Below are 19663 nucleotides of genomic sequence, written 5' to 3' on the forward strand. Positions count from 1 at the left end.
TGATTTCTACCAGGCCCAACCCAATATCTTTCCTAGACATATCTTTCTTTGATATATAAATAATAAATTTTCTTTGATTAAGTTAGTTTCTGACACCTGCAACCAAGAATTGCAACTAATACATCTGGTATGAGGGAGTAGTTGGTTTAAAAAAGGAAATGCCTATTGCAGTAAGTAGATATTTTTACCTTCTTTCAAAAACACAACAAATGAAGCACATGTATGATGCTTCTGAAATGAATTAAGGTTTATATTATAATTTTCAACGGGAAGTCAATGTCAAGAAGTGTGAAAGCGCTGAGATTTTGCCCTACTTGCCAGCTAACAAGTTACCCTGCCATGTTTGCTAGTAGAGACATGACACTCCCAGATCAGAAACAAAGGACAGTTTATTACTCATATCAGCTTTTTTTTTTTTTTTTCCAGATTCCCCAAGCCCCAGTTCCCACAGAGTAAATTGACACTGACACATACACTGGGTGTGTTACAGAAGAGAAAGGAACCAAAATCTTTTATAATGAGCATTAAGCTTGCCTGACCTTTGCCCTAGAAAGAGATATCATCTTTATTTTACAGATAGTAAACAAACTCACCCTTTGCTCAAGAGGGAGGTATATCTTCCAAGGCTGTTCACTACAAATATTGTTGACAAGGTAGTCTGAAATAAAGGTACTCAGTGTCTCTGCTCTCAAAACCTACAGTAATACAAGAGACCAATGGAGAACTATGACTCAATAATCAGTACAGCAAGAAGCATTAAATATTTATTGAATAGGTACCTTTTGTCTGCTATGAAGAATCTTATATTTTCCTTTTAAACTTATTATAGACTAATATTTAGAGCTATTGTAAAATGGGGGATTGTTGATATAACATTTCAAGGTTGGTTACTTAGGAATACAGTTCATATGATTTTGAACACTTTTATTTCCAGAAAACAAATAGAATATTATCCTTCAAAGACATATCACTCATAACCTATTTATTGATAATAAAGGATGAGATTTTTTAAAAAGGAGTACATCTCAGCTAGATATTGAAAAGAGATCAATCTTATATAAATGATTCACAAAAAAGATATCAAAACCAATAGTGCAAAGATAATATGTTCAAGATGATTTATAAGTCCAAATAAGCTTCTAATTGTTGAAAGTGGGGAAAAGTTTTTCTACAGTAGAAGCATAGGGTGGATAAAGATGAGAAGGATTTCCATTGTTCTGTGTCACAGTCTTTCTTTCAATCTGGTCTTCTCTCTCTGTCTGCATCACCAGAATATTAGAAAAAAATGTTTAAGGCAGAAAAGGCAGAGTTGTCAGGCTTTGCAGTAACCTCTCCATTTTACTAAAAGTATAATCAAAAAGCTTTACAGTGGCCTTCAGGAAGCTTCATGATCTGCACCTACTCAACCACTAGCTCTCAAACTTCATTCCAGTCCAGCCCCACGTACATCTTGGTTTTTCCTTGAACACACAAGGCTTGTCTTGGAGACTTGGCACTGTTGTTATTTGTGCCTGAATTGTTGTTCCCCCCAAACATCTACATGGGCAACTCTCACTTTCCTAAACCTTTGAGCAAACGCTGCTTTCTTGGGGCAGCCCAGGTGGCTCAGTGGTTTAGCACCACCTTTGGTCCAGGGTGTGATCCTGGAGACCGAGGATCAAGTCCCACGTGGGGCTCCCTGCATGGAGTCTGCTTCTCCCTCTGCCTGTGTCTCTGCCTCTCTCTCTCTGTGTTTCTCGTGAATAAATAAATAAAATATATTTTTTAAATGTTACTTTCTTGTTGAAACCTACTCTAACCACCCACTTTAGGAATGGCTACTTACATTCCCACCACCCTCACTCTCTTGTTCCTCTTTACCCACCATGTTTTTTTTAAATTTTCCCATAGCACTTCTCACCTTCCAATATGCCATATAATTTATAATATTTGTTTTCTGTCTACTCTCATTAAAATATAAGCGACATAAGGACAGAGATCTTTTTTGTTTTGTTCATTAATATATTCAAGTATCAAGTATAAACTATGTCTACTACATTGTGGGCGCTTAAATATACTGAATGATGAATAGGTGAATATAGTATCATTCACTTAGCTTTAACTCTCATGTCACTTAACATATACAAACCATGGAAACTCACACAACTTGATGAACTTTTCTGAATAAAATAGGAATAGTCGGGGATCCCTGGGTGGCGCAGCGGATTAGCGCCTGCCTTTGGCCCAGAGCGCGATCCTGGAGACCTGGGATCGAATCTCACATCGGGCTCCCGGTGCATGGAGCCTGCTTCTCCCTCTGCCTATGTCTCTGCCTCTCTTTCTCTCTCTCTCTGTGTGACTATCATAAATAAATAAAAAAACTTTAAAAAAAAAATAGGAATAGTCGCACCTGGTTCACTGGATAGTTACATGAATTAAATGAGACTCTGTATAGAAGGCATTTAGCACAAAGCCCAGCATAGAATTAGAATGAACTATTGGCTATATAAACAAATTTGAACTCCAATTTAGAAGAGTGCCAAATTCCATTAAGGACCAAATATTTCTAGATATCTTTCCTGAGTTGTAATTGAGAACTCAGACCCTCAGAATGGAGAAAAATATTTATTCCCAGATGTATTACCATGCTGTGGCTTACAGACCTGAAGTTCACAATGTTCCAACTTGCCACTTCTTGTCTAAAAGAATTTTGTTTCATCCAAAACTTGGAGGTCTCTTCATTTAATTTTCTTCCACATCACTAAAAGAAAAAAAATTAAATAATTCATCCCAACACGAATTCATGAGATCTAATTATTGGCACTTTACCTTACAAAAATATAATCACTTACCACTTCTTCTAGTTCAGTTCCAGACAGACAAACAAGATTCAATCCTGCCAAAGACTGACCCTGACTGTGGACTTTCTTAGGAAAGGAGCAGGTTTGGAACAAGATTTTTTTTTCAAAGATTTTATTTATTTATTCATGAGAGACACACAGAGAGAGGGAGAGGCAGAGACACAGGCAGAGGGAGAAGCAGGCTCCACACAGGGAGCCCGAAGTTGGACTCGATCCGGGTCTTTAGGATCAGGCCCTGGCCTGAAGGCAGCGCTAAACCGCTGAGCCACCAGGGCTGCCCTGGAACAAGATTCTAAACTCATTTCTGCTTCAGGATTCTTATAAGCCTGAGCTTCCTGTGGATAATAAGAGACCTCAGAATAGTAGCAACAGTAGATCCCAGCCCCCTGGGGTAGTTATTGAGCTTATAATGAACTCTAAGAACCTGAATCATGTACTAGACATGCAATGCTCTAGAAGATACAAGGGTAATAGAAAGTGGTTTGAAAAGTTATAGCAACAGTTATTGCAAAAATGGCAGGCTATGAATTGACTATATGAATGCTAAATCAATGTAGAATAAAGAATTGAAAGAAAACCAAAAGTAGGGGCACCTACTTAGCTCAGTCAGTTGAGTGTGCAATTCTGTTTCTGCTTGAGTCATGATTTCATGGTTGGTGGAATTGAGCTCTGGGATCAAGCTCTGTGTCTGGCTCTGTGCTCAGTGGGGAGTCTACTTGGAGATTCTCTTCCTCTGCCCCTCCCCCCACTTCTGTGAGCTCTCTATTTCAAATGAACAAATGAATCTTAAAAAAAAATAAAAGGAAACAAAAACTATCGGAAGGATCAAGCTGCAGTCCTTCAGTTCTGCAGAGGTTCTGTAGAGGCCCTGAATGCTTCTTTTCTTAGTCAAAACACCAGCTTAAAATAGTATAAGTCAAAAGAAACAATTTACTAAAATGAGACAGACATATCTTATGGAACTCAAGGGTAGTTGGGCTTCTTATATAAAGGGATGTAACCAGGAAATGGAAAAGTGTCCATAATTCAAGAAAATATTTGTTCTCTCAGTCTCTCAACTCTCTTCACAAACTCATTTTTTTTTCTCTATGCCTACATGCTGTCTCTGCTTCTCAGTATGCAGAAGTTGGCTGCCCTGGAGCTCCCTAGTTTACACCACCCCACTTCCAGCCACTGCAGAGACTAACACAGCCCTCTGAATCCAAATGCCAGACTCCTGTGCTAGAGAAATGAATTTGTATAGCTTGGGTTAGATATATTCCTATTCCTTTCTTTCCCCTCACCTGCCTCCTCCAATTAACTGTAGCCCAACCAAATATAGCTGACTTGAAGGAGCAGGACAGCGCACCTCCACAGGTGTGTGATCATATTGAATTCTGAGGGAATAAGACGTTATTGTAATTTGGGCAAGTATTCAAGAACTTATTACTCCTCCATCCTTACCCCACACCTGTGAAATTCTGTGCTCCTTTGAATTCTTCCTCTATGAACTCTCTGAGGGCCTAACCATGGGGTAGAAAGAGAACAGATTTCAAGTCCTGAGTTAGGATTTCCACAGCTCCTTTCTTCCAAATTCTTGCCTGTAGCCTATCCCTATTGAGCAGCATCTGGATCAAACCCTGAAATTTCCGCCTCAAGTTCAGGGATTGAAGGCGGCTGGCATTTTCCTTCCCTCTGGCTTATTACAGGTAGTTTCAGATAAAAAGTGACAGAGACTTTACCAGCCACTGCTTATATAAGAAAAATAAAATATGGTCACTCCCCTTCATTAGTAGAGGAATGACAAAAAGAACAAAAAATTACAAAACACTATCAGAAACACAATCACGTAGAAAAAATTGACAGCACAGAGGAGAAAATCAGCAACTCATGTTAACAACCTTTTTTAGGGGACACCTGGGTGGCTCAGCCAGAGCATCTGCCTTCGGCTCAGGGCATGATGTCAGGGTCCTGGGATCAAGTCACACATCGGGTTCCCTGCATGGAGCCTGCTTCTTCCTCTGCCTGTGTCTCTGCCTCTCTCTCTGTGTCTCTCATGAATAAATAAATAAAATCTTTAAAATAATACCCTTTTGGGATCCCTGGGTGGCGCAGCGGTTTGGCGCCTGCCTTTGGCCCAGGGCACGATCCTGTAGACCCGGGATCGAATCCCACGTCGGGCTCCCAGTGCATGGAGCCTGCTTCTCCCTCTGCCTGTGTCTCTGCCTCTCTCTCTCTCTCTGTGACTATCATAAATAAATAAAAATTTATAAAAAATAAAAATAAAAATAAAATAAAATAAAATAATACCCTTTTTTTAAAAAAAAAAGCCATTATCCTTAGAAAGCAGCAAAGGGAAAGCAGCAGTTGTTGGTATTTTGTGGATAAAAAAGTTCAAGCAACCAAAATTAAACAATAAAATGGCTTCTCTAGAATGTTACATGTGATTGCAAGACTGAATTTTCTCTTTGTATATTAAAGAATTCTATGGTAAAGAAACAATTAAGATTTAGCCTTGGTAAAGCACATGAGCATTAGTATTCTTTCTAAGTTTAAATTGATAGATGATTTTTGGTACATTCAATAAAAAAATTTAACAGTACATCTTTTGAGTGAGTTATGCGTAAATTAACCGGAAATACTCATGCTTGGCAATAATTTCATTCATAAAGTAATTTAATTGTGTCAGAGTGCTGCTAATTTAAACAAGATGACCTATCCCAAACATGACATTCTTGCATCAGCAGGAGATTCTTAGCTAATAGTATCATAATTTCCAACGGATATTCCAGAAGACATACACATAGCAGTGTCATTATTATAACAGCTCCACAACCATCACTCACCAAAAAAACTATCCTGGTACCTCCATCTTTTCATTCAGAAAACAGCTCCTGTGAATAAAAAAATGAGTGATAGGGCTGAGGCAGTACTTGGAAGAAATTGCGAAAAAGTGAACATCTCTGTTTCTCAGAACCACCACTCTTCCTTCGTAGTTTTAACAGAAGTCTTAATTTATTATATTATCTTTGCTTTTATGTTGTCTTGAGTGAAATTCAATTCCATCTCTCCCTTTGAGTCATGTGGAGTGGCTGCTAATGGGAATGATGACAGCACAGGATTGAGTCATACAGTCAAGAGGGAAAGAAAAGCTGCTACAGCTGATTATCATTTCTCCAGATGCCCCAGCACAGCTCAAGTAGCAGTGATTATAAATTATAAGTGCAGGTCCTTTCCAAACAGCAATGGCAAAGTTAATCGGAGAAAAACAACTGGACATCTTTGTGCCAAGTATTTATTGTGTGTGGCACAAAGTGCAGGGTTACAAAATCTCTATCTTCAAGAAACTGGTAAACCAGTTCCAAAGACAAGCCATAGACATATAAAAATTTGCAAAACAAAACCATGGTTAAATTTACCAATGGTAGTAAGGAAAGCATTTATTTACAGGATAATAGAGATTTACATAAGCACAGTACAACAGTATACAGAATTCTCACTGGCATAGTCTCATTTAATCCTGATAATCAATCTGAGAAATTGGTCTTGTCTCTCTTTTACAGATGAGAGTCCAATGGTTCAGCAATTTCAAAGTCACTTTCTGACAGTTCTAGTAATGAGGCAGCTTTCCTGATATTTTCTTTTACCAGTCGTTGAGTTATTGTGCTATGTTTAGATAGAACTAAGATACGGAGGACCAGGTTAAGACCATAGGTCGTCATGATCTCCTTTGTTGGGCATAGGTATTACCAGAGTTGAACATCTGGAAAACAAGCAGGTCTCCAAACAAGAACCCAAAACTTTTACATTCAGCCTGCAGGAGAAGGAGCTTTTATTCCTTTGGGCCTCAGTGTCTTGATCTTATTCTTCAAAGAGGGTGGAGACTCCTGATAATTGATATAGAACATGTCCACCCACCACAAAGTGGCTGGCCAGGTCCTCAGAGTGGGACAGGGTTGTCCAGTCCCAGAGGACGTAAACCATTTGTAACCCTTACTATCCTCAATTCATGGTATTTTCTGGCTGTGTTTGTTTGTTTTCCCTTTTGTCCTCACTCAGCCCCAACTTTCAACATCTTAGCTGAATATATTGGTCTTCAGTGCTGAGTTGCAAAGAGCAAATGTACTCCTGAGACATTTGTGGTGTTAAAGGTGGTGGTCCCTGAGGTAAAAGTGAGTCTTAGTCAAATCTACCTATTCTCAAAGTGAAGATTTTTCTATGAACAACTAAGGAGTAGTTGAGGTCATTTTACTAGTAGGGAAGGCAGGAGTTTCCTGTTTGTGAAACAGGTTAGTAAGTAAGGTGGGAGTATTGAACTTCAGTTTTCTGACCTTAACACCACCCCTCTTCCTATTGCCACACCCACCTAACACAGAAGAAGAACAATGTGGAACAGTGCTTTTCATGAGGTAGAGACATGACTAATTAGTTAACACTCCTCAGGAAAACCAGTAGAGAATCTTTGATCCATGGAATAAAATATATTTGTATGTAATCAGAGAGATAAGAAAAGAATTTGAATGTAATGGTCCCACAAACACCTAACAAGGTGATTTTCAAGATGGCAGTCATCAGAAGTTTTGAATGCTGAATTTACTCAAGGCTTCATTTTTCAAAGTGCTCTTAAATCTCTTTTGTATCCCCCACCTTTTTCTCCATTGAAAGGTAACTTCAGACTTTAAAACTCCCCACCACTCAACCACCATATCCACTGGACAGTTGGTACATAGTGTGATTATACTTCTACTATTCACCCATCATATCAAGTCTTTCTACCTCACAGCCACAGCTATATCCCAACAAGGTTGTGAACTAAGACATGCTAAGGCAGTCTCCTGTATCCTCAGTCTTTTCTGGAATTCTTGCAACTCCTATGTTTGAAATGACTAAGCTCTAGAGGAGTTTGAATTTGCCTCCATCAGTATATCACTAAAACTAAATTTTAAATTTGTTGGTGCTGTGACTGCTGAACTGCTCTTTAGCAAATGTAACAGGAACAGATACGTTGCACAGTTTGAAACCAGTGACTAATATGAAATTTTGCAGTATTTATGCAAGGTGTCACTTCACATTAACCAAAATTTTTGAGTTTGAACCTACCTTAAATATACATAAAAACTATAATAATTTACTCAGATATTTATTTCCCACAAATGATCTACAAGTAACTCTATTCTGCTTCTCTAGTTAAAGATGACCTGAAAAATAAAAGAAGAAAAAGAACAGTTTTTAAAGAAGCACTTAGCTTGTAAAATTACAAGATGATTTTTTCTTGTGGTTCATAAACTGGCTCTGAGGACAACTCTGAGAAAGTGATGTTAAAATGCTGGAGCTAAGGAATCATCAGGAGAGTTAAGTGTCTAGTTTTCCAAGGAAACAATTTTCAAGGGTACAGTGCTGCCTTCTTTTTATGCTTCCTTCTTTTTTGAAGAGGTTTCTGTTGAAAAAAGTTGATCTTGCTTTTTAATGGTTTTATATATATATATATATATATATTTATATATTCAGATATATTAAAAATATATATGAATATAAATATATATCAATATAAATATGAATATATATTCATCATTCAGATAAAATATTCTCATATATTTCAATAATAATTTGTGTCCACTTTATTAGCTTTAAAGCAATACAATTATAAAAAATACACCAAAATATATCAGTTTTCATCTCAGGCTAGGGGACAGAGTGTGATTGTTATAGTTTTTGTTTCCTTATGGCTTTCTGTATTTTCCACATTTTCTACATTGAGAATGTATTTCTTTTATAATCAGAAAAAATTAAGAATTATTTATAAAGTAAGCTTATTCATACTGTACTCTGGGGGGGTGGAGGGTGTTAAGCAGTACCATTATTCCTTCTGAGAAAAACCAAAATTTCCTTTCATAAGAAGAAATAAGGTTTATATAAGAATTATATAACCAGACTCTGGTTGGCACCCTATTGAAAGAATTTTCTTTGAGTGGATTTTATGATCCAAAATATTAATTCAGCACATTATTTCAATGTTCTCTGCTCTGGGTGGCACATTAATTTTCTCTCATTGACTTCCAAGGAGTTCTGTGTGTGAACAAGCTATCTAGGGAATGGAACTGAAACCTGGCTCAGCAGGCACTCAGCATCTTCTGTCATGGTTCTCTTCATTGTTTACATAGCCCAGAATTCTTTTGGGCCAGGGAAGCATTTGTTTATTGAATTTTCCTTAAGATGCCAGTAGGTTTAAATTAAGGAGGACTTCATTTAGAGAAAAAGCATGCAGAGGGGTTTCATAACACAAAGAATTTGAGAAAATAGAAATATTTTACCCATTCATTTGTTCTTCTCATCTTGAGTAATGTTACGTGTCCAACTTAGACATGGGCAAGCCTCTTTTTTTTTTTTTTTTGTAGGGTTCTTTTTAAATTAAAAATTATTCTGTAGTGTAATTAAAATCCCAACTTTTTAACTGCCTTAAGGTCTTTCCTCTTTATTCTTATTCACATCAACCCTTCTGGTTCAGGTAACAATAGAAAACCTGATTTAACTGTCATATACTGATGAATAAAGTTAAAAGTTAGATTCTTCTGGTTTTTACAGTTTTCTTCCAGTTCCATAAGGAATTGTTATTAGGGAATCAATGAGCCTTATTTCTCTAAAGATAGAATTTATATTTTGCCCTCTGACATGTGTTGTTATTCTCAGCATGACTCTAGACTAGATATGAAAATCTGATATTGCCAGTGGATACTCACTCAGTAATGAAGCAGAAGTAAAACAAAATTTTCCAGTCTCGTTTTGGATTAGACACTAGCTACTGAGCTTTACTTGACTCTGGGTTTTTGTTTTGTTTTTGTTTTTTGACTCTATGTTTTAAGGCAACTCAATGTCCATTTTATTTTCTTTATGTACCTGGACATCAACCTCCATTCAAAGCAAGTGTGAAATAGTATCAGTTAAGAAAATATTAGCAGCCAGAGACATCTTTGTTTTTTTTTTTGCAAACATTTCAAGCTCATCTCATTTCACTAGATTTCTATTCATAGATAGAGTATCTATGGAAATATCAATATGCAGGGGTAGCCTGGGGGCTCAGCGGTTTAGTGTCGCCTTCAGCCCAGGGCCTGATCCTAGAGACCCAGGATTGAGTCCCACATCGGGCTCCCTGCATGGAGCCTGCTTCTCGCTCTGCCTGTGTCTCTGCCTCTCTGTGTGTGTGTCTCTCATGAATAAATAGATAAAATCGTAAAAAAAAAAAAAAAGAAAGAAATATCCATATGCAAAATACGAAGATAAGGTAAAATACAGTCACTGGGGGTACCATTTCTTTATTTATGAAGGAGTTAATACAAGTTTAAAAGACACAATTCCTAAAAATCATTCCTTTGGTTTACTTGGAGTTCTCAAGGTTCTAATATTATAATATTACTTTGAAGGTGTAACAAAAAGAAAAAATGTACATAGATTCACAAATCTCTTGGTTCCTCAAATAAAAGTACATTTCTTAAAAAAGAAAACTTCCAAAAGCATTTTAAACTTATATTCCAGTGTAGTTAACATACAGTGTTGCATTAGTTTCAGGTGTACAGTATAGTAATTTACCACATCCATACATTGCCCAGTGCTCATCACAAGTGCCCTCAGTTTGTTTTCTGTAGCTAAGAGGCTGTTTTGTTGGCCTGTCTTTGTCTTTTTTCCCTTTGTTTATTTGTTTCTTAAATTCCACGAGTGAAATCATATGATATTTGTCTTTCTCAGACTGATTTATTTCACTTACCATTATACTCTCTAGCTTCATCCATGTTATTACAAATGGCAAGATTTCCATTCTTTTTTTATGGCTCAATAATATTCCTGTGTGTGTGTGTGTGTGTGTGTGTGTGTGTGTGTGTGTGTAAAAACCTCTTCTTTATCCAATCATCTATCAGTGGACACTTCGGCTGCTTCCATAGTTTGGCTATTGTAAATAATGTTGCTGCAATAAACATATGGGTGCATACATCCCTGTGAATTGAAGTTTTTGTATTTTTTTTTATAAATACCCAATAGTGTGATTACTGGATCATAGGGTAGTTTTTAAGTTTTCGAGGAACCTCCATACTGTCTTCCAGAGTGGCTGCACCAGTTTGCATTCCCACCAACAATGCACAAGGGTTCCTTTTTCTCCATATCCTCACCAAACACTTATTGTTTCTTGGTATTTTATTTAGCCATTCTGGCAGGTTTCAGGGGATATCTCATTGTGGTTTTGACCTGCATTTCCCAGATGATGAGTGATGTTGAACATCTTATCATGTGTCTTTTGGCCATTTGTATCTTCTTTGGAGATGTATCTGTTAATGTTTTCTATCCATTTTTAATTGGATTATTGGAGTTTTTCATGTTGACTTGTATAAGTTCACTATATATTTTATATATTAACTCCTATCAGATATACCATTTACAAATATCTTCTCCCATTCAGTAGGTTGTCTTTTTGTTTCGTTGACGGTTTCTTCTACTGTGCAAGCACCTTTTATTTTGGTATAGTCCCAACAGTTTATTTTGTTTCTCTTGCCTGAGGAGACATATCCAGAAAAATGTTGCTGGGGTCAATGTCCAAGAGATTATTGCCTATGTTCTCTTTCAGGAGTTTTGTGATTTCAGATCTCACAGTTAGAACTTTAATCCATTTTGAGTTTATTTTTTAATATGATGCAATAAAGTGGTCCAGTTTTATTCCTTTGTGTGTAGCTTTCCAGTTTTCCCAATACCATTTGTTAGAGAGACTGTCTTTGCTCCATTATATATTCTTGCCTCTCTTGTCATAGATTAATTGACCATATAAGTATGAATTTATTTCTGAGCTGTTTATTCTGTTCCATTAATCTATGTGTCTCTTTTTTTGTGCCAGTAGCACTCTGTTTTTGTTACTCTAGCTTTGTAATATAACGTGAAATCTTTAATTGTGATTCCCCTAGTTTTGTTTTCATTCTTCAAGATTGCTTTGTCTACCTGAGGTCTTTTGTGGTTCTATACAAATTTTAGAATTATTTGTTCTAGTTCTATGAAATTGCTGTTGGTATTTTGATGGAGAATTAAATCTGTAGATTGCTTGGAGTAGTACAGACATTTTAACATTTTAACAATATCTGTTCTTCTAATCTATGAGCATGGAATGTCTTTCCATTTCTGTGTCATTTTCAAGTTCTTTCATCAATGTTTTATAGTTTTCAGAGTACAGGTTTTCACCTTGTTGGTTAAGTTTATGCCCAGGTATTTTACTATTTTTGGTGCAATTGTAAATGGGATTGTTTTCTTAATTTCTCTTTCTGCTGCTTCATTAGTACTGTATAGAAATGCAATGGATTTCTGTACATGGATTTTATATCCTGTGACTTTACTGAATTCATTTGCCATTTCTAGTAGTTTTTTGGTGGAGTCTTTAGGGTTTTATATATAGAGGATAATATCACCTGCAAACAGGGAAAATTTTACTTCTTCTTTACCAACTTGGATGCCTTTTCTTTCTTTTTGGTTGTCTTATTGCTGTGGCTAGGACTTTCATATCATGTTGAATAAAAGTGATGATAGTGGATATCCTTGTCTTATTCCTGACCTTAGGCAAAAAGTGCTCAGTTTTTTGCCCATTGAGTAAGATGTTCTCTGTGGGCTTTTCATATAAGGCCATTATTATGTTGAGGTATGTTACTTCTAAACTTGTTTTGGGGATCCCTGGGTGGCGCAGCGGTTTGGTGCCTGCCTTTGGCCCAGGGCGCGATCCTGGAGACCCGGGATCGAATCCCATGTCGGGCTCCCGGTGCATGGAGCCTGCTTATCCCTCTGCCTGTGTCTCTGCCTCTCTCTCTCTCTCTCTCTCTCGCTCTGTGACTATCATAAATAAATTAAAAAATTAAATATTTAAAAAAATAAAATAAACTTGTTTTGTTGAAGGTATTATCATAAATGGATATTGTATTTTGTCAAATGCTTTTTCTGCTTCTATTCAAATGATCATATGGTTTTTATTCTTTCTCTTATTGATATGATGTATCACATTGATTGATTTGTGACTATTGAACTATCCTTGCATCCCAGGAGTAAACTCCACTTGATCACAGTGAATAATTTTTTAATGTATTGTTGGATTCAGTTTGTTAATATTTTGTTGAGAATTTTTATGTCTATATTCATCAGAGACACTGGCCTGTAGTTCTCTTTTTTTGTGGTGTCTTTATCAGGGTTTGGTGTCAGGATAATACTGGCCTCATAGAATCAATTTGGAAGTTCCCCTTCCTCTTCTATTTTTTGGAAAAGTTTGAGAGGAACAGTTATTAACTCTTCTTTAAATGTTTGATAGACTGCTCCTGTGTTGCTATCTGGTCCTGGACTTTTGTTAATTGAGAGTTTTTTGAGTACCAATTCCATTTTATTATTGGTAACAGGTGTACTCAAATTTTCTATTTCTTTTGGCTTCAGTTTTGATAGGTTATAAATTTCAGCATTTTTTAAAAGGGCAGTGTGGGGAAAGGGAAGGGAGAGAGAGAATCTTAAGCAGGCTCTATGCTCAGTGCAGAGCCTGATGAGGGCTTGATCTCACAACCCCAAGATCATAACCTGAGTCAAGATCAAGAGTCAGGCACTTAACTGATTTAGCTACCCAGACACCCATTTCAGTATTTTAAAATATTGTAGAAATGTATAATTGAATGAGTGGGGGGCTCCTGAGTGGCTCAGCCAGTTAAGTGTCTGCCTTTGACTCGTGTCATGATCCCAGACTACTGGGATCAAGCTCCACATTGGGCTCTCTGCTCGGCAGGGAGTCTGCTTCTCTCTCTCCCTCTGTTCTCTCTCTCTCTCTCTCAAATAAATAAATAAAATCTTTTTTAAAATAATAGTTGAATGGGTGGCACAATAACCATTTATTGAGAATGTCTATGATATCAAGAATTTGTTTTTAATTTCATGGATAAATATATATTATTACATTATGGAATTCCTTCAAAAAGATGTGGGAATTGGATTTGCAAAGACTTTCTCTGCAGTTTACAGATTATCTCTACTTCATACATTTTATGAAAATTGTTTAAAAATATTTTGTTTTCCAAACTGTGGTCAAAGTTATTCTGTCCAAGGAAGTCCCATCTCCAAAAATTGCTTTATTTTAGAGGGAGAGAGAGAGAAAGTATGTGTTCATGATTTGGGGGAGGAGGGCTGAAAGGAGAGGGAGAGAGAGCATCTTAAGCAGACTCCATGCCCAGCATAGAGCCTGGGGTAGGGCTCCATCTCACAACCCTGAGATCATGACCTGAGCCAAAATCAAGAGTCAGATGCTTAACTGACTGAGTCACTCATGTGCCCCCTTTAGGAATTGCTTTTAATTACAGGTAATTAGGATGGTGTACCAATTACTTGCAAGCACTTCTTACTTTTTGTTAACCAAGTCTTGATTTTTAGTTCATGTTTTAATGTTATTTTCAGTTCATTTAAATTTCAGAAAGTTAATGTGGACAATACAATTATAAAAGCAGTCAGCTTTCCTTTCTCTTAGAGCTGTTTGTAATTGGTTTGGCCCTGGCCACAATTATTCTAGAACTAATATCCATCAATTGCATACAATGTTCCAAACACTATGCTTGGTGCTAAGTAAATAATGGTATGACTAAGCAGACTATTATCTCTAGTCACCAATAATGTAATGGGAATAACTGCTACTCAACCAACAATAACCAAACAAAGCAAAACAGGTTCTAAGAAGAAGTGCAAAATACTATGGAATCCCATAAGGAAAAATTAATATTGAGTGAGGTTTTAGAAAAGGTTCTCTGGAGGAAATTACATTTAGGCTGAGACCTAATGGTAGTTATCTCCCAAAATTTTTCTCCTTATACCACTGTAATAGGACTTTACCTGGATATATAGAGGTTCAGAACAAAGACTCCTTCCTTTCTTTGGAGCTAAATGAAGTCAAATGACTAATTTTTGGCAAAGGAAATATGAATAGAGACAATGTATGGAACTTTTGTACCCTCAGAGGGAAAGTATATGATCTTATTTCTCTTTTCCTCACTTTCTACTGTCTAGAATATGATAATGGAGACAAGGCATCCTAGAGAACATGATTAAGGGAAATCCTATGAGGATAGCAAAATAATAAGAAAAGAGTATGGGCCTCTGTTGATATTAAGAGTATAGTAATCATACCAACTTAAATAAACCTGTCTTATTTAAATCACTGTTATTTTTGTTCTCTGTCACACACAGTTGTACATATATGTTAACACTGTCTTGAAGGAACAGGCTACATAAACCAGAAGAAGAGAACAGCTTCCTAGACAAATAGATAATTATGCAGAACTCATTCATGAAACTAAACTTATTCAATATTTCTGGAATGGAAGTAGATAAAGGCAGATTTATCAAGATGAAGTTGTAAAAGTGCTATAGCAGATTGTTGTAGAAATGACCACCAATTTATTAGTGTCTCCAAGTATTCATCTAAGCCTGACCATGTGATTTCCCTTGGCTAACTAGACAGCACCCAAGAATGTTAGCAAAGACTTGAAAAGTGCTTATACATAACGTTTTCTCCCTCACATTGCTTTTTTTTTTTTTACATTGCTCTTTTGAACCCTGAAACTACCACCTGTGAACAAGCCTGAGCTAGCTTGTTGAAAGATGAGAGACCATGTAGAGCAGAAATGTATAGTCCCAGCTGAGCAACTTTAGATAAACCAACCATAATGAGTGAGGCTGTATCTAACCTCCAGCAAAGCTGCAAGATGACCACAGAGATCTGCCAAAATAGCCCAGATGAGAAATGCCTAGCTGACCTACAGAATCATGAGCAAATAAATTGTTTTAAGCTGCTATGTTTTGGGGATGCCTGGGTGGCTCAGTGGTTGAGCGTCTGCTTTTGGCTCAGGGCATGACCTTGGAGTTCCGGGATCAAGTCCCACATTGGGCTTCTTGCATGGAGCCTGCTTCTCCCTCTGCCTATGTCTCTGCCTCTCTGTCTCTATTTCTCATGAATAAATAAATAAAATCTTAAAAAAAAATAAGCTGCTATGTTTTGGAATGGTTTGTTACACAGCAAATGCTAACTGATACAAGTAGAGGACAGATATATGATTATGCTTATTATTAATTCACCCCATATTTATTAAGCCACTAACTATATATCAGACAGTGGTTAAGTAGGCAATGGAGATGCACCAGTATCCAAGACACAAGGTCTCTGCCCTTGATGGAGCTTACATTCTTATTGGCCATACTAAGGAATTTGATTTGTCATAAGGAAAATTAAAAAAAAAAAAAAACTATTAAAAGTCTTTAAAACAAGAGCTAATTAATTCAATTTGCATTTTTAAAAGATTGTTCTAGTTACAATGTGGAGAATAGATTGGAAAGGGTAAGTATATACACTGAAAGATGAGTTAAGAGACTGACACAATAGTCAGATGAGGGATAATTGTGACTTAAACTGAGATGATACCGGTGGACATAAAGAAGAGAGATTAGTTAGCTAAGATACAGAAAGGACAGAATTTGGTAATTGATTAAAACTATAGAGTAGGGAAAAAGGATGATCTAGGATGACTCACAGGTTTCTAGCTTGAGCAAGTCCTCAGTAAATCTGCCATTTACTGGAGTAAAGAACATGAAAAGTAGATAAGGTCTATGTAATAAAGATTGTCAGTTCAGATTGGAAATGCTCATGAAATATTAAAGTAAAAATAGCAAAAAGATAATTCTGGAGCTACATGAAACATCTTATCTACATATATAAATTTGGAATTATTTAGCATAGTGATGGAAATTAACCCACAGGAGTAGATGAGATTGCCTAGAGAGTAGATAGTGAAAAGGAGAAGAATGGAAGACTTTGGACAGAATTTGGAGGAATGACAACATTTAATGGTTTAGCAGAGAAGGAGAATCTATCTAAAAAATTTTTGAGAAAAAAAAATCACCAGAATGGGAACCTAGAATGTGTCTTAATGTAAAAAAAAAAAAACAAAAAAAAAAGGAAAAGAATATTTTAAGAAAAAAATGGTCAACTCTATTGAATGCTGCTGAGTGGCTAAAATAACTGAAGACTGAAATATCTTACTTGGATATAGTAACTGGGAGGCCATGGATGAGATAGCAGATATTACTATAGAGGAGGACTGCAGTTGGAAGCCAGGATGGAATGGAGTGAAAAGGCAGTGAAAAACAAGGTAAAAGTGACAGTGTATACAACATTGTCAAGAAGTCAGGCTGTGAAGGTGCACCTGGGTGGCTCAGCTGGTTAAATCTCTGGCTCTTTATTTCAGCTCAGGTCATCATCTCCAGGTCATGGGATTTTGTCCTGCAATGGGCTCTTTATTCAGCCTGGAATCTGCTTGGGATTCTCTCTCTCCGTCTCCCTCTGCTCTTCCTCTTGCTCACACATTCTCTCTCTATATCTCTCTAAAAAATTCTTTAAAAAACAAAAAGACGGGGGATCCCTGGGTGGCTCAGGGGTTTGGCGCCTGCCTTCGGCCAGGGGTCGTGATCCTGGAGATCCGGGATCGGGTCCCGCGTCAGGCTGCCTGTGTGGAACCTGCTTCTCCCTCTGCCTGTGTCTCTGCCTCTGTCTCTCTCTCTCTCTCATAAATAATAAAAATTTTTTAAAAATAAAAAACAAAAAGATATCAGGCTGTGAATAGGAGAGGAAAGATAAGAATGTGACCGCACAGGGAAACATGGGGTCAAAGAATGGCTTAAATATTTACATATTTTAATACTGACGAGAAGAAGCCAATAAAGATGAAGAGGTTGAAGCTATACGTTAAAGTAGGGATGAGATTCAGGTGGAGGAGATGATTGTTTATAGGAGACAAAGCAGTTTGTCCAGAGGGGGGGGGGGGAAGAAGAGATAGCAGCAGATGCAGGAATATTTGTGAATCTAGTGGCAAGAAGTCAGAGGAGATCTGATATGATGATTTCTCTCTTTACATGCAAAATACAGGAGGTAGTTGTTATGCTGATAATAAAGAGATGAGGGAAGTGAGACTTGGAGATTTCAGGAGAGTGAAGAAAGTTTGGAATAGTTGTTATGGAAAGAGGGAAAGCAAACTGAGTTGGGAAGCTGGGTAAAATTGCTGAGCACTGTTGAGAACCAAGTTGAATTTGTGAGCATGAATTTTATAGTAGTGCCATTTGAGTTTAGACTGGGGGAGAGGGATTATTGGGATAACCTAGAGTTGAAGGCTTTTCAGGTGAATGTGGCCAACAGGCAAAAGGTCAAGGGAATCATTAGCAAGATAGTTGAACTACCACAGGAGCAAGGAATCTAATCTAAGGAGGATAATGAGAGAGGTAAAAAATAGGAGTAAACTGATTTATCAAGAGAAAGAAGAGAGGGGATCCCTGGGTGGCACAGCGGTTTGGCACCTGCTTTTGGCCCAGGGCACGATCCTGGAGACCCAGGATTGAATCCCACGTCGGGCTCCCAGTGCATGGAGCCTGCTTATCTCTCTGCCTCCCTCCCTCTCTATGACTATCATAAATAAATTTTTAAAAGAAAAGAGATCAATGGCCTAGAGCACCAAATGAGGTAGAACAGGGCAGAAATAGTTAAGCAGGAAGCCTTGAGGACAAGAGGACAAGCAGACCCTAGGGTGACCCCCATGATGCTCACCTCCCAGTGCTCACACTTTTGTGTGATTCTCTTCACTTGAGAGTAAGTAGGACCTATCAATTGCTTCTAACCAATAGAATACAGCAAAGGTAACAAGATGAACATGATTACATTACACAAGACTATAATGGCCATCTTAAGAGGAACCTTGTCTTCTTTGCAAGTTTGAAGAAGCAAGCTGCCACATTGTGAGCTGAACCATGCACTCATGTCAAGGGCCATGTAATAAGTAACTGAAAATGTCCTCTTGCCAGCAGTCAACAAGAAACTAAGGCTTCCTCTCTTTCTTTTTTTGTTTTTTTTGTTCGTTTTTTTACATGACCATGTTTATCTTTTATATACATATCTTTTATATATATTTTTTTATTGGAGTTCAATTTGCCAACATATAGTATAACACAGTGCTCATCCCATCAAGTGCCCCCTCAGTGCCCATCACCCATTTTTATTTTTGTAAAGATTTTATTTATTTATTTGACAGAGAGAGAGAGAGAGCCAAAGATCATAAGCAGGAGGAATGGCAGAGGGAGAGGGAGAAATAGGCTTCCCGCCAAGCAGGGAGCCCAACTTGTTGTGCCCAAGATTGCGAATCCGAGAAAACCACTAAGGAGCCGACACTGATTCAAGTACATGAGGGTTTATTAACAAGCTCGAGATTGGGTCCAAGTATACCCGACACAGCGGAGCAGGGACTTGGACCCTGAGATGGGTTACAGCTGGGTTTTTATGGGCTGGTCTAAGGGTAAGGTGGGGGTGTGAGAATCTCCAGTAAAGAGGTCTCACAAGCTCTTGCTTCCTTATTCCCATAAGGGCATGCTTTGTGGTTTTTTTCTGTAGCCAAGGTAAGGTAGAGTTCAGTTCCTGGTCACCGTGGCCTGGTCACAGTGGCCTGAGATGGCTGCCGAAGCTACAATGGCTATACTCGTGCCAATGTTAAACTTGAATGGCCCTAATTTTCTCGGCCTCCACACGACTCAGGGCTCGATCCCAGGACCCTGGGATCATGACCTGAGCCAAAAGCAGACACTTAACTGACTGAGCCACCCAAAAGCCCTGAAACTAAGGCTTTCAATCCAACAACCTGTAAAAAACTGCAATCTGCCAACAATCACATGAGCTTAAAAACAGATCCTTCTCCAGTCTTGCCTCAGTTTAGACTGGATCCCCAGTCAACACCTTTTTGGCAACACTGAGAGACCCTAAAGCTGAGTCTGTA

At 37.7% G+C, this 19663-nt stretch overlaps 1 long non-coding RNA gene across 1 annotated transcript in view; it reads right to left on the reverse strand.

Moving 5' to 3' along the window:
- Positions 1–421: 421 nt before the first annotated feature.
- The window catches only part of LOC144282481 (uncharacterized), a 37808-nt gene continuing 18566 nt past the window's right edge, over positions 422–19663 (reverse strand). Inside the window, exons 2-4 of the long non-coding RNA XR_013350916.1 lie at positions 5666–5713; positions 2643–2740; positions 422–1259 (exon numbers count right to left, since the gene is read on the reverse strand). This is a non-coding gene — a long non-coding RNA (uncharacterized LOC144282481). The remainder of the gene's footprint in view (positions 1260–2642; positions 2741–5665; positions 5714–19663) is intronic.

Source organism: Canis aureus, chromosome 13 (genome assembly GCF_053574225.1).
Source record: "Canis aureus isolate CA01 chromosome 13, VMU_Caureus_v.1.0, whole genome shotgun sequence".
Taxonomy (NCBI): domain Eukaryota; kingdom Metazoa; phylum Chordata; class Mammalia; order Carnivora; family Canidae; genus Canis; species Canis aureus.